Below are 13,911 nucleotides of genomic sequence, written 5' to 3' on the forward strand. Positions count from 1 at the left end.
TATTACACACATTCATTACTACTTTTAAATCCAGGCTGAAGACTTATCTTTTTGCCGCTGCTTTTAATTGAAACTGAGCAGTTGTGTTTTGTTTTTGGTTAATGAACATTTGGGGCTAGTAACCCCAGGGAATCAGTGTCTGGGGACTTTGTCCTGGCTGATTTTCTCTGTGTATGCTGCTTGGGACGTATGTGCCATACAAGCGTACATAAGGTCACCTCATGTTCGGAGAAATCTTAAAGAAAGGCATCAGTAAAATGGAACTTCTGTGTGAACTATTCATATCTTAAACTGCACTGTAACTTTTTATTCATGTATTTTTTCTTTTAATGTTTATTTTATTATCTTGTATTTTTAATGACTGTTTTTAAATGCCTTTGTCTGAATGTCTATCATTTTTGTAAAGCACCTTGAATTGCCTTGTGTTGGTGCTATATAAATAAACTTGCCTTGAAAGAAGATAGACCCTTTTCACTCTGGAACCTCTCCATTGGCTAGCCATGATCTTTTTTCTATCCCTCGATTGGTGTTTTGATAATGTCAGTGGCATGTGTTTTGGAAATTGCAGCATATAGGGGCAGGAGGTGGTACTTGAGACTTTCAACTATTTAAGTTTTATTTCATGTATAGGCCTAAATCAACACAGTTTCTCAAAATGTATGATGATTGTCTGATCAGAAAGGAAGTTACTTCATAATAATACTCTCTCCCTTCCACTCTACAAGAAATACTGAGAGTGTCTGGGGAGAGCGTGCAGGAGAGCAAGCCATTCGTAATTGAGTCAAAAACAATCAAGTCTCATGCGGTTCTTTGTAGCGGCTGAACATTGGCCAGCCAGCTGTGAAACCTTATCAACACGTCCACTAAGTGAATTCCCATGAATATGAGCGTATTTATTCACACATGGGCTTAACACTAGAACCGCCAACGGGTACATTTTACCCGCAGCTGTTCCTTGATTGTATGTAACTTTTTTTCAATAAAATATTCAGGGCTCCCAATCCGTGACCTTTCCTGAAAGTGTGTTATGTAGCACCCTCTGTTGTTAAAAATTGTCGATATGAAGTCAGATTGAAAAAAAGGCCCAAAAAATTGCCATTTATACCCATCAGCGCCAGTGGGTAATATTTACCTTCTAGGAAATGCAGTGATTTTCGCGCTATTGATCTTGCGCAAAACATAAACATGACATGTTGCTATAGCAAAACCTGTTTTTTACTGCGGTTCCTTATAGATAGAGAGATAGATACATATATGGAGAGAGGGGTATAGAGGTAGATAGATATATAGTTATAGATAGATTGATAGATAGTTAGTTATAGATAGAGAGATATTGAAACTTTTAGCGATATTTTATACTTCATGCTATCTGCACACTAGATATAATATGAAAGCTGAGAGTCCACAGATTATATTGGTATGAGTTTCATCACTGTGCGATCAAAACTCACTGTTAACCCTGTGTTCTAGTATGATAAATAAAACAACATTGTACCTTGAAAATCAATGCATTCTAATAGCGGTATTCTAATAGTACATTTTACCCGTTGGCGGTTTTAGGTATACAGCGGTTCTAGTGTTAATAGGACATTGTACATTCGTCCCAAGGAGATGGCCGGTTGAGTCTTTTTGCTGTCAAGCAGTCCATTAGATCAGTCTGTAGTAATTGTGTGCTGAAAGTGCACCAGATTGAAGCATTAAACTTTAAAATGTTAAAATAAATCGCAAAGATCACAGGGCGGTGCCAGGCCTCAGATGATTTGAGGCCAAATATCATATTTACACTTTTTTTAAAAACATTTTTACATATAATTGTAACACAATAGATGCTTGTCACTAAAAGCCTTGTCTCTACATTACAATAAAATATACAAAATAATTGATCATTGAAAATTAAAGTAAAGTGTCCAAACCAGGCTTTTCTGGATAAGCGCATGTTTAAAACATAGTCATTGTCCATGCCGGTTTCAGAGTCCAATAACCATCAAAGTCACCCCAATAGTGCTCCTTAATTACGCTGTCATCCTCCTTTAACAAAATACTTCACATTCATCTAGTTTGTGACAGTAGTTGTAGCATTTTTTAGACTTTAAACTTGAATTACCGCTGTTCTCTTTGGTTGGTGCGCAGACTCAGATAGAGTCTCTTGTCAACACGATCCTCCAATCAACATTCGGCCGGCCGGTGGAAGTCCATTATCCCTCCTCTAGTCCCTACTCAATTCCCTTCTCCAGTCCCTCCTCTAGTTCCTTCTCTAGTCCCTTCTCAATTCCCTTCTCAAGTCCCTCCTCAAGTCCCTTCTCAAGGGTTCTGCGGTCTTCTCCTTCTAGCCCGGCCCCCTGAGTGCTGCGGCCTTCGCCCTCATGCTCGGACCCCTGAGAGCCGCGGTCTTCACCCTCGAGCCCGGCCCCCTGACTTTCCCGGCCGCGGTCCTCGCCCTCGGGCCCGGCCCCCTGACTCTTCCAGCCGCTGCCTTCGCCCCCATGCTCGGCCCTCTGAGTTTGCCCGCTGTGGCCTTCGCTCCTCCATGGACTCTGCCTTGCCCCCGGGCCGTCCCCCCGAGATCCCTTCCGGGTCCTCCGCTGTGCCCATGGGTTATAAGGTCAATCCTGTCCTCCTGTCCCCCTCCACCCACCCTGGTGGCTCTAGTGATGCGTCCCTCCTCCGGACCCCCTCCACCCACCCTGCTAGAGGTTTTGGACTTTTTTTTTAGGGACGTCTGGAATCCGGCCCTTGAGGGGGGGGTTCTGTCACGATTCTTGTGTTTGGTCACGATTTTAGTTTTGTATGTCTTGTAATGGGTTTATTTTGCTGTTTGGTTCTCCCTGCCATGTTTTCCTCCTTGGGTATTGTCTGGTCCCTCTCCCTGTGTTTTTCCTCCCTGTCGTTAGTCTCCCTGGTGTGTCTAGTTGTCTGATTGTGTTCACCTGTGGCCCTTGTGTTTCTCCTCCCCTTCCCGGCTGTTTCTCGTCTCGTGATTACCCCTCCCTGTATTTAGTCTTGTCCCTTCCTGTGTTCAGTGTTGGTTTGTCTTTTGTTGGTGACTGAGTTCACCCGGGAGTGTTCTGTTTGTCCGAGTTTGATTCTTATCCTTGAAATAAAGGTATTATCAGTATTATCTGCATTTGGGTCCTGCTTGCTTCACTCTACCGTAACAGAGTCTTCATCATGTATTCAACATGAGCCTGAGTCTTTATCATGAGCCTGAGTCTTCATCATGAGCCTGAGTCTTCATCATGAGCCAGAGTCTTCTTCATGATTCTGAATCTTCTTCATGTCTTCTTCATGATTCTGAGTCTTCATCATGTCTTCATCTTGAGCCAGAGTCTTCATCATGTCTTCATCTTGAGCCTGAGTCTTCAGAGGGTCTCTGCGCTGTGGAAGACATCCAGCCTTGTTCCTCAAACCTAAATTCTCCCTGAGATTAATTATTTTATTTGTTTTTCATTCCATCAATATTACACACAGTGTTGGCCTTTAAGTACATCTATTTTCCCTTCAAACCAGTTATTGGCAGGCTGTGATTTATCTTCATGCTGAATGCTTCAGTACAACGCTTGAAACTACTTCAAAGAAATGTGCACAGGGAAAACAAATGGGACATTCACTTTGGGAATGCAGGGTCAGTGCTATCTCTGAGTCTGCGCTCCCAAAAAGACTCAGCCCTCTCAGATAATCCCTCCCCTGCACTCTTAGAGTTCTCCACATGCATCAACGCTCTCTTGCTTCTGTCTTAAGGGGACATCGCCACATCCAGCATCGCCCTAAGGCTTGGGTAATGGCCCACTTCAGGTTGTACAACTTTATGAAGTGACTCTCTTGCTCTGATTCTTGTTGATAAAGCCAAGCCTGGACCTGGGGACAGACACACTGTCTCCCTCCTCCACCTCTCCACAGGACTCAAGTGTTGACAGCTTTGCTCTTACTTGCCTGCTCATTAATACTGATGGACTTTTAATCAGAAAGCTAATTGCTTCTCTACTCTCTGAGCGCAGGAGCCCTGTTGAAGTGGGTAAACATTTACCTCAGGAATCAACAGAGCACACAACAGTTGTTCTTTATACAACATAATTCATTACTCCAATTTAAAAAGAAACAGAAGCCGTTGGGTTGGTAACTCAATCCACAGCTGGCGTGTCCTCAGAGGAAGGAGAGGGTTTGTATCAGTGCTTGTCAGTTTTAATTGCATATGGTTAATTCATGTGATTAATGTGTATTTCAGAAGATTGAACATTAAACAGCATTCAATATGTGCTCAGATCTCTAAATGTGTTGATAATGTCCAACAAGAGAAGTAGTAAGAAAGAGAGCATCCTAAAATAAAACACAAATGTTCTTAACCCTTGTAGTATGCAATTTTACATCCAGAAAAGGTCAAAGACTGATTCATCATCCGTATAACCCCCAAAGCCACTCCCAAATGGTTTAAATCGGCCAAGACATCTTTTAGCTATTGTCTGCATGTGCTAATGAACACAACTGCAAATTGCCCAACATATGAAAGTTAGCATCCGGCAGTTTCTTTGTGCTGGGGACCTGTACTATACATTTCCAGCATAGAACGTTGGGGTACTCACATTTCTGGTTTCACAATAGGACCCAACAGTATGAGCTGGCAAATAGATACTAGTCAACATGGTAAAGCTTCCCTGGGCATTACAGAAGCGCATGTCGTATATATGGATAACATTTCAGTTAAATATCAGGTAATCTATATTTAATGCCTAATTTTACTCACTTCAAATGTAAAAATTCAACCCCGTGGGCATAAAGGATTACGGTGACTTCCGTATTGTAATTTCATAAAAGAAGAAACTAATTGCACAATATAAACATTGTATTGTAATACTAACAACAATATATCATGATGTGAAAGTGTTGTATGTGTCCAGACAGTAGTCAGTAAGTAACCAAGAGGCAAAAAAAAGGTATTTCTAAGATACCAGATCCTGGCAGATACTCAAACTCACAGCAAACAAGCTCGGAATATTTTACGGTACGCTGTGAAGATCAAATGTATTCCATGTTCAGCCTGTAGTAGATAATAGACCACAAGCGAACAATGTGTGCCTTGTCCAGAAGTGGTTGTGTTGTTTTTATTTGTTCCATTTTGCTCTCATTTCCTGCTGCTGTCAAAGCTCTGCTAGCTTTCATTCCCAGAATGATGCTTGTTCTCACTCCTCTAGTTTGGCTGGAACGCTCATTTTAAATTCAAATGTTCCCTTACTCGCAAAAAACATTTCTGTCTGTCTCTTCAAAGGCCAGATGCAGAAATACTTAATCAGTGGGCTGACGCTGAGCAGAAATCTAAAACAGTGCCGTGTGTCTGACCTAGAACTACAAGCTAGGGTTTGCTATTTTTACTGTGGCTCTCTGAAAATTGGGTGATGGAGAAAAAAAGAACTTCATCTCAAGCCCCCAGATGCTTTATTTCACACACTCTCACAGGGCTGGGACTCAACCTGTTTGGGTCGTCGCTGCTGGGTCTGATATCCTCCAATTCAAAAAATGCCAATTGGCTTGGCTTCTTTCCAAGAGGAGTTTCATGAATACCATCTACCATTCAGACTGCTGAATAAATGCACCTTAGCCGTTGATTATGTGGTGCTACTTATACAAATGTTTATCTCACATTCCAGATAGGAGATCTATTGTCACCTTTTATAATGGGACCATCACTGTGTCAATCTTACACAAGTACATTGAGACCTATAGGTATGTGTCACCTTCAGTCCTTTATCTGTTACACTCAGATGAAAAGTGAATGCCATAAATAACAATGAGCCGTTTCATTGGAAAGCAGGTAATGGAAATATCCTTGAGGCCAATACTTTTAAATACATAAATGTTACAATTGGTAACTCAGGAAACTATAAACGTGCCGTGAAATGATGTAAAAAATAGTGAGCAGCTAATAATGCTCTAGTGATGATTTTTTTGAACCTTTGTCCTTTCAAAGTCTAAACCTGATATTAACTAGTTACCAAGTAATTTGTACATAACCTTAACCAGTTTAGCCCTAAGCCTGTTTTTCAGGTCTCAGGCTCGAAAATGACATTCCCAGAACCAATGATCATATCTTCCCTTCTAAAATGGTTAAATTAATAATCTTTTTTCTCAAAGTAATGATAAACCTGTGAGTTGGATGTAGAACAGTCAGAATCAATATAGATGTTTTTTATTTTAAAGAAAAGTCAGATTGAACATAGTAAAAAACTGTAAATTATAGTGTCCGTCCAAATATTATCTTTTACTTATAGTGAAAACTACCCTTGGATGATGGTAAGGTAGACTAAAAGCTTTAGGAATCCAAAGTACAACATATAATAAGTACCCTGTATCAAGATTGATGCAAAACAAGTGACATTTTACCTTTTTAGAGAGGTTTAGCAAAAAAACCTCCACCTCTTAGGTGATTTGGGTGGACATGGGGGTTTTACCGTTTCAGTGGAACACATTGGTCGATTTTGATGATTGACATCTCTTTCTGACCGTTAGAGCCAAAAAAATCGAAGGGGAATCTCCTCACTCACACAAACGGTAAAACAAAAACGTGGGGGCTTCGCGGTCGCAGTTTTGCATGAAAGTGAAGCTACAGAGCTATAGCTCTAGCTCTGACATCTGGAAACCGAAAAGCAGGTTTATTGCTCATGGATTATCAGAAATAATTTCAAAGGGACACAGACACATTGGATTAACCCAGTGGTTCTCAAAGTGGGGACCCTTTTCACTCTGGGGCGCAGAGGCATGCCAGGGGGGGGCGCGAGAGACGAGGAGGAAAAATGGCTATAAAAAAGAAAATTATAAAAAAAAGATATAAAAAAAAAAAAACAGAAATTGAAAAATTATTGATTCGAAAATAATATGATAGAGTACCGTGCTATTACGTCTGGGTCTCTGTGTTTCAATAAAGCTCGGCTCTGTGTGTGTGTGGAACGAGCCATTTTGTGTGCGCGAGCGAGAGAGAGAGCGCACCGGTACCGGAGATCGTTGTTGTTAGCTTTTGGTGCTAGCAAGCTACGCTAACGGATATAAGGAGTTTTTTTTAACAACAAAGTGGAGGAGAGTCCTCTCCTGTCAGACTGAGAGGCTCAGTGAACTAAATGACTCTCTCAGTGTTATCTCAGTGGGTCTCAAACGTTTTGGACACCATTAATGTAAACAATTATTTCCGAGGCACAGGTTTATATGATCATTATAGTTATAAAAAAAATAAGAGAATAAATGAAAAACAGGTATGAAATACTATATGACAGTAAAACAAGAATAAAGTTTAAAAGGGTGATTTGTAAAATATCTATAAAGAAAAAGTAAATCTGTTTACAGTTCTGTTTCAAATGGGAGTTGAGAGAGGTATCCATAGAACTCTTAATTTTGCTCTCAAAGTGCACCAGATTGATGCATTTAACTTCAATATTGAAAAGTAATCTTCCCGGGGGAGCTTGCCCCCAGACCCCCCTATGTGAGGTCCACACACCACATATAAAAATAGCACTTTACCCCTGCTTACACCTATATGCTGTGAGCTGATTATCGAGCCTTCATTGTAACAGCCGCAGGTACGTTGTGTGTGTGGGGATTGTTGCAGTGGAAAATTCCACTGTAGCGATCGGTACATTAATGGGAAACCCTAAATGTTTGAGCACCCTCTATGAAACGTCAAGCTACCCCACAGCACCCCCAAAATAAATGTCTGGCGCCGCCACTGAGCCTGACTATTTGTGTTGGGAGGGGCCCAACTTTTTTTTTTCTCTAAAGGGGGTGCCTGAGAGAAAAAGTTTGAGAACCACTGGATTAACCTATGGATTAACTTCAGCAGCGTTTTTATCGTTTTAATGCCATTGAAGACCACTTTTGACCAGACTATGACACAGGTGATCCATGTTAGCGTTTTTAGCTAACTAGCGCCATATTCTTTGATGTATGTTCTTGTTATTATCTCCGCGAGTTCGTATAATTGAGTGATAAGGAGGGTACCCTTCGATTTTGTGTCACCTCACGATGTGAAACGATGGGTTGGATGTGCACCAAAGATAAATAATAAGGTTTTATGAGTGAATTTCGGTGCAGTCATCTGTTAGCATTTTTCGCTCGTTACTAATTCAGAGGCTCAGCGTTAGCATTGTGGGGTTTTTTTTGAAAAAAAAATGTAAAGTATCACTTAGATGAGTTTCTTCCCGTTACATGGATATAAAACATTCATAGTTTATTAAATTAACATGCCCTCAGACACTGTTTCCTGCAAGATGTTGCGGCAGTACCCCGGTACAGGGATCTCTCGGGCTTAACAGGTCCCCTGTTAGGTCCCCTGTTATACTGTTTTTCAACAATATATTATACGTCTCAGATATAAGTAAAGCATGTCTCTGAAGTGTTTGGCTGAAACACCAAACAGATCATTGCAGCATCCCATAATCCCCTCTGTTTCAGCCCTGTTCCAAAAGGGCTGATTCTGGGTCTGTAGCAAGCGGCAAACTCTGGGGAAGAGCCGGGAAGCCAATACGAAAGTGCCACACACTGCAGTTCATATATTGGCCGATAGGGACTGACTGCAGAAATGAGCAATTTCCATAGACCCCCATGTTAAAATGCCCAACTTTACAGCATAAAAACACATGTTTATACCCATGGATGCAATAAATATTATTATGAATATAGTTAGATTCCCCCTTCATGATTAAGGATCTGTGAGTGAATTGTTTTCTAACACGACCCTTTTATTTATATTATGTCTTAAAGTGTTTGCATAAATTAGGGCGTGGTCACATTGAGTGACAGCTCTGTCAAGTGACTGCTGCTGCTAGCTTCTTGTCTCTCTCCTAGCAGCTCCGTGATGCTATAGGGACTCTGCCAGCTCAGTTCATCCAGGGAACGCAACTTGACCCCGGCCGTGTTTGTTTGTTCTTCATGCTTATATATCAGACTATTGTGACTCGCTATGCGGTTGAAACAGACGGTGCATGAATGCGGTTTTGCGGTAAGTGTTAATGATTTTAATCATATTATTTTGATAATAACATATATTTCAATGTTGATGAACTTCATACTGTTCATTCATAATCTGATTGTCTTTGTAGCTCACTGTTGAAATAAAAAAAAACATTACAATTACAAAATATTGATATCTACAGCCCCTAAACACACAAACACACCGCTTTCATAAATAATACACTTTTTCTGCAATAATATGTTTTATGTTTCCTGTAATTTTTGTTAGGAAAGGACATGCCTGAAAAACACGACTCAACATGTTCTCCTTCTCTGAGGGTCAAGAAGAACATCCAAGAGGAACATTCAAAGCTGATGTTATGAGATTTTATGACCAGTACAGGACATTCACTAAAAACTACATTTATTGTGAAAACACAGTCAGCTGATTGAATGCACCTATTTCCACATCTACACTCCATTAGCTGATTATTTCTATTCGTCTCACTTTATGAGCTTCACATCACTTGTGCCTTGTACCGCAGAGTTTGCAACGTCACAAATAAATGGGGCCAATCTTCAGTCAGATGTGAATGTGTGATCTAACATTTTCAGGAGTGAAGATGCAAATACAATTTATTGAAATGTGAACCAAAAGTTAATCAAATGTTTTAAATAAAAAGCACATATGGACACAGTGTTTCCGCCAGAGAGGACGTCCACCCCGAGAGCAGAGGGGAGGGGGGGTGTTTTGAATTTTGATTCGAGCTGTCCCTTATAGATACTGTCTTTTTACGTTAGTGAGCCGGATCATTTGGCTCGGCTCTCTTAAAGCGCCGGCTGTGTCGGCTCCCAAGCGGCTCTTCATGTTACCACAGTTTACCACGAAGCCTCAGTTTCGCCGCTGCGAGGCTCCGGTGCTCGCAGCTCACGCGCGTGCTCCACTAAAACCCCCCCGCTCATCGCGTCCAAATCGCGCACGTTCCGTGTTGTCCTGTGGCAGGCACCTTCGATGTCAGGGCAACGATCTTCAATACTCCGAATAGAATCCCACCAGACTCCTTTGCCACTCCAACAAAGGGACGTCCTTTTTTGAAACGTAATTTCAAGCGATAAAAACTCTCGATCTTCTCTCGAATTGTTAATATTTTTGGACGCCCTCGGCTCGCGTTCAGGGCGTCCCGAGCTGAATAAGGGCGTCAAATGACGGCAAGACGCCCCCCTGGCTGAAACACTGTATGGACAGAAGGTGTAAACCTATTAAATGCATAAGTAAACACATTTAGTCAAATAAAGTGACAGACTAGGCCTGTGCAGTTGGTATCAGCTATGCCCAGCATGGGCTCCTCCATCAGGCCTGGTACTCCTCGCTGATGAAAGACCCTCAGTCTTTTCCGGGCCAAACCAACAGACAGGACGTCCATCACACGGAGGTTTCTCCCTGAAGTCTCTGCAGCTCTCTAGACACCACGCTGTCTTAATCCGTCCACACTGAATATGAGAGGGGGAACATGAAAATAATAATGCTTTAGAGTAGACAATAAGAAATATAAAGTTGACTGTTGAGTTGCTCAGTTTTTTTAGATTGTCAATACTATTACTGTATAACTAATAAAAATCCTTTGCGTCGAAAGGAGCTAGTTGAGGTGGTTCGGGCACCTAGTTAGGATGCCACCTGGGCGGTAACACTTTATTTTTGATAGTCCATAGTTAACACTCTATAAGTCATCAGTTGACATTCAACAACACTGTTTCAACAGACAAGTAACATGCATTTATTCAACTAACTGCCAGTAGAATATACATTAACCATTAGTTGATGATCAACAGATAAGCAACTAAAGTTCAGTCTATTACAGTAAGCATTAGTTGATGATCAACAGATAAGCAACTTTAGAGTTTAGTGGACTATTACATTAAGCATTAGTTGATGATCAACAGATAAGCAACTTTAGAGTTTAGTTGACTTAGTTGATCGTCAACTAATCTAGAGTTGACTATTAGTATACTTTTAGTAGGTTCTCCATTAAGCGTTTGTAGGCATGTGTTAGGACTATCCAATTGAAGTGAAAAACAGTTGAGAACAGTAGAAAGTATATAACCTATCAACAGAACACATACATTCATCCACTAATGATATGCAACAGACATGGGAATAAAGCGAAATGTTTTGCACAACTGATCACGAACACTGGATAACTGAAGTCAATACCAGGATATAAAGCACAGTAGAACAAACACTATACAAAGCAACAGCTCATCCCCTTTTCTGTCAGTTAATTCTGAATGTGGGTTGAGCGTTGTTGTTGTTGTTGTTGTTGTTGTTGTTGTAGTAGTAGGGGGGGAGTTTTTTCATTTTGGAAAGCTACTTTGGGGAAGTTTTTTGGCGACCTGTTAATAATTATGTTTAGATGTCCTTTAGTAGGATTGAATGTGGTTCACAACTTTTCAGTTTTTACTTGTTGTATATTATTAAAATAAAAAAGCTTTCTTTCTCTGATATGCTGTGTATAGTGTTTGTTCTACTGTGCTTTATAGCCTGGTATTGACTTCAGTTATCCAGTGTTTGTGATCAGTTGTGCAAAACATTTAGCTTTTGTCTGTTGCATATCATTAGTGGATGAATGTATGTGTTCTGTTGATAGGTTATAGACTTTCTATTGTTCTCAACTGTTTTTCATTTCAATTGGATAGTCCTAACACATGCCTACAAACGCTTAGTGGAGAACCTACTAAAAGTATACTAATAGTCAACTCTAGATTAGTTGACGATCAACAGATAGTCAACTAAAATCTAAAGTTGCTTATCTGTTGATCATCAACTAATGCTTAATGTAATAGTCAACTGAACCTTAGTTGCTTATCTGTTGATCATCAACTAATGCTTAATGTAATAGTCAACTGAACCTTAGTTGCTTATCTGTTGATCATCAACTAATGCTTAATGTAATAGTCAACTGAACTTTAGTTGATTATCTGTTGATCATCAACTAATGCTTAGTTACTTGCCGGTTTGAACGGTGCTGTTGAATGTCAACTGACACATGTCAACTGATGCACTGTTGACATGCTACTAAATGTCAACTGATGACTTATAGAGTGTTAACTATGGACTATCAAAATAAAGCGGGAAGGGACCCAGGGGTAGACCTAGGACCAGGTGGAGGGATTATATCTCTTCGATGGATGGATGGATGGATAATATAAGAGGCACATTCAAATAAAGATTGGTCTTTAAATACATTTTGTCTCTTGAATTGTTTGTCTAAAGTCAAGGATCTAGAACTGGTACTTAGTTTTAATGATACAGTCTGGTTATTATGCTGTTTGGAGGAGGCCTCACAGGTAAAAGCACTAACTACCATCACATGTACCTTAGCTTGACTTAAATGTATTAAACGTATAGTTAAGTGATATCAAAATATAAATGACTAATGTCATGCAAACATATTATATTTGCTTGATTCCAGTGTTGAATTTAGCACGATTACATACAAACGTTAAGGGATTTTAAGATTCTCAAGTATTAGGCTAAAAACTCAATAACTTAGATAATTATTTATTGTTTTGCTGACTAGATTCATGTCCGCTTACCTTAGAAACGTAAAATGCGACGGCAGTGTGCAGATGGGGAGCATGTTAGCTTAGCTTGGTAGCTTCAGTTAGCTCCTCCCAGTCGTCACTGCGCATGCGGGTGGTGGAGGTGCCTCCACAGACCCGTCCAATGTCCGCCTTTTGAGAGAGGCCGTAGCTGCTCTCAAAAGGGAACAATAGGTGGACCGTTTATTGTTTTTTATTGTTTTTTATTTTTTTATTTTTTTTATTTTCATTTTTTTGAGCTGCGCCCTCGGCCTGAGCCTGGATGCGTCAGCGGAAATGCTTTATACAGAAAAAAACACAACAATATGTGACAGACATGTGTTTTCGTGCACTTGAGGATGGCATTGAGGCATCGCTCGAGGCAACGGGACACATCTGGAGCTGGGGAATGCAGCTCTGTCACAGAAGGGAGAAGAGGAGGCTGTCAGGTTGCCCGCTTCTTTCTTTCCGTCAGGTGGCTGAGGATCTGGGTCGGCTGCGCCTGCACGGCTGCTGCCATAGCCGGAGATCTGGTCGGCCAGCTCGCCCTCGTCTCCTGCCTGGGCTGGGGACTCTGGGCGGGCTGTGGCCTCTGCTGCCTCGGTATTTCGAACCGGGCAGGGTGTGAGGCATCTCGGGCGAAGGACTGCCGTGAAACCGTTGCGGGTAGCGGCTGGACCCTTCGAGGGAGACAAAGGTGAAGGGCCTCGTCTTCCCTCTTTTTCGACTCGCGTCTCCGCTGCATTGAGACTAGAGCGGAGCCGAAAATACCCTCGGGAACAATAAGCATGTCCAATACATCCTCCTTTTCCCGGTCTGGGAGGTTGGTCAGGTCGAGCCACCTGGCTCTCTCCTGCACCACCATTATGCCCATTATTTTGCCCATGGCCTGGACCGCGCAGCGCTGCACCCGGAGGCAAATGTCCGTGATCGCTTCGATCTCATCCCATATGGCCGGCCCAGATTCGCTCGACAGATCCCCGCAAAGCTCTGCATGGTAGGCAGTTAGCAGTGAGGAAATGTTGAGTGCCCTGTCGGACAGCGCTGCGGCCTTGTAGGCCCGATCAGCCAATGCGGACTGTAATCGGTCTGCCTTCACCGGTAGCGTGGGGTTCCTGCTTGGTGTTGGAGCCAGCCTCGGTTGGAGGTGAGCTGCCACCATCGGTTCCATGGGCGGTATGCGGAGCAGGCCGAGCCTCTCCATACCGTCACAGCCCAGGGAGGAGGCACCCTGGATTGGGGCCTTATTGCTGAAGGGACGGTCTCTCCAGGAGACCGACACCTCGTCCAGCATCTCCGGGAAGAATGGAAGGAGTTGCCTCTTTCTCCTCGCTGCTTGGGGCAAAGTTTTCCCCTCGTAGCGGGACCTAGAGGTCTCCTTGGCCATCTCAGGCCATGGAACGT

Source organism: Notothenia rossii, assembly GCF_949606895.1.
Source record: "Notothenia rossii genome assembly, chromosome: 8".
Taxonomy (NCBI): Eukaryota; Metazoa; Chordata; class Actinopteri; order Perciformes; family Nototheniidae; genus Notothenia; species Notothenia rossii.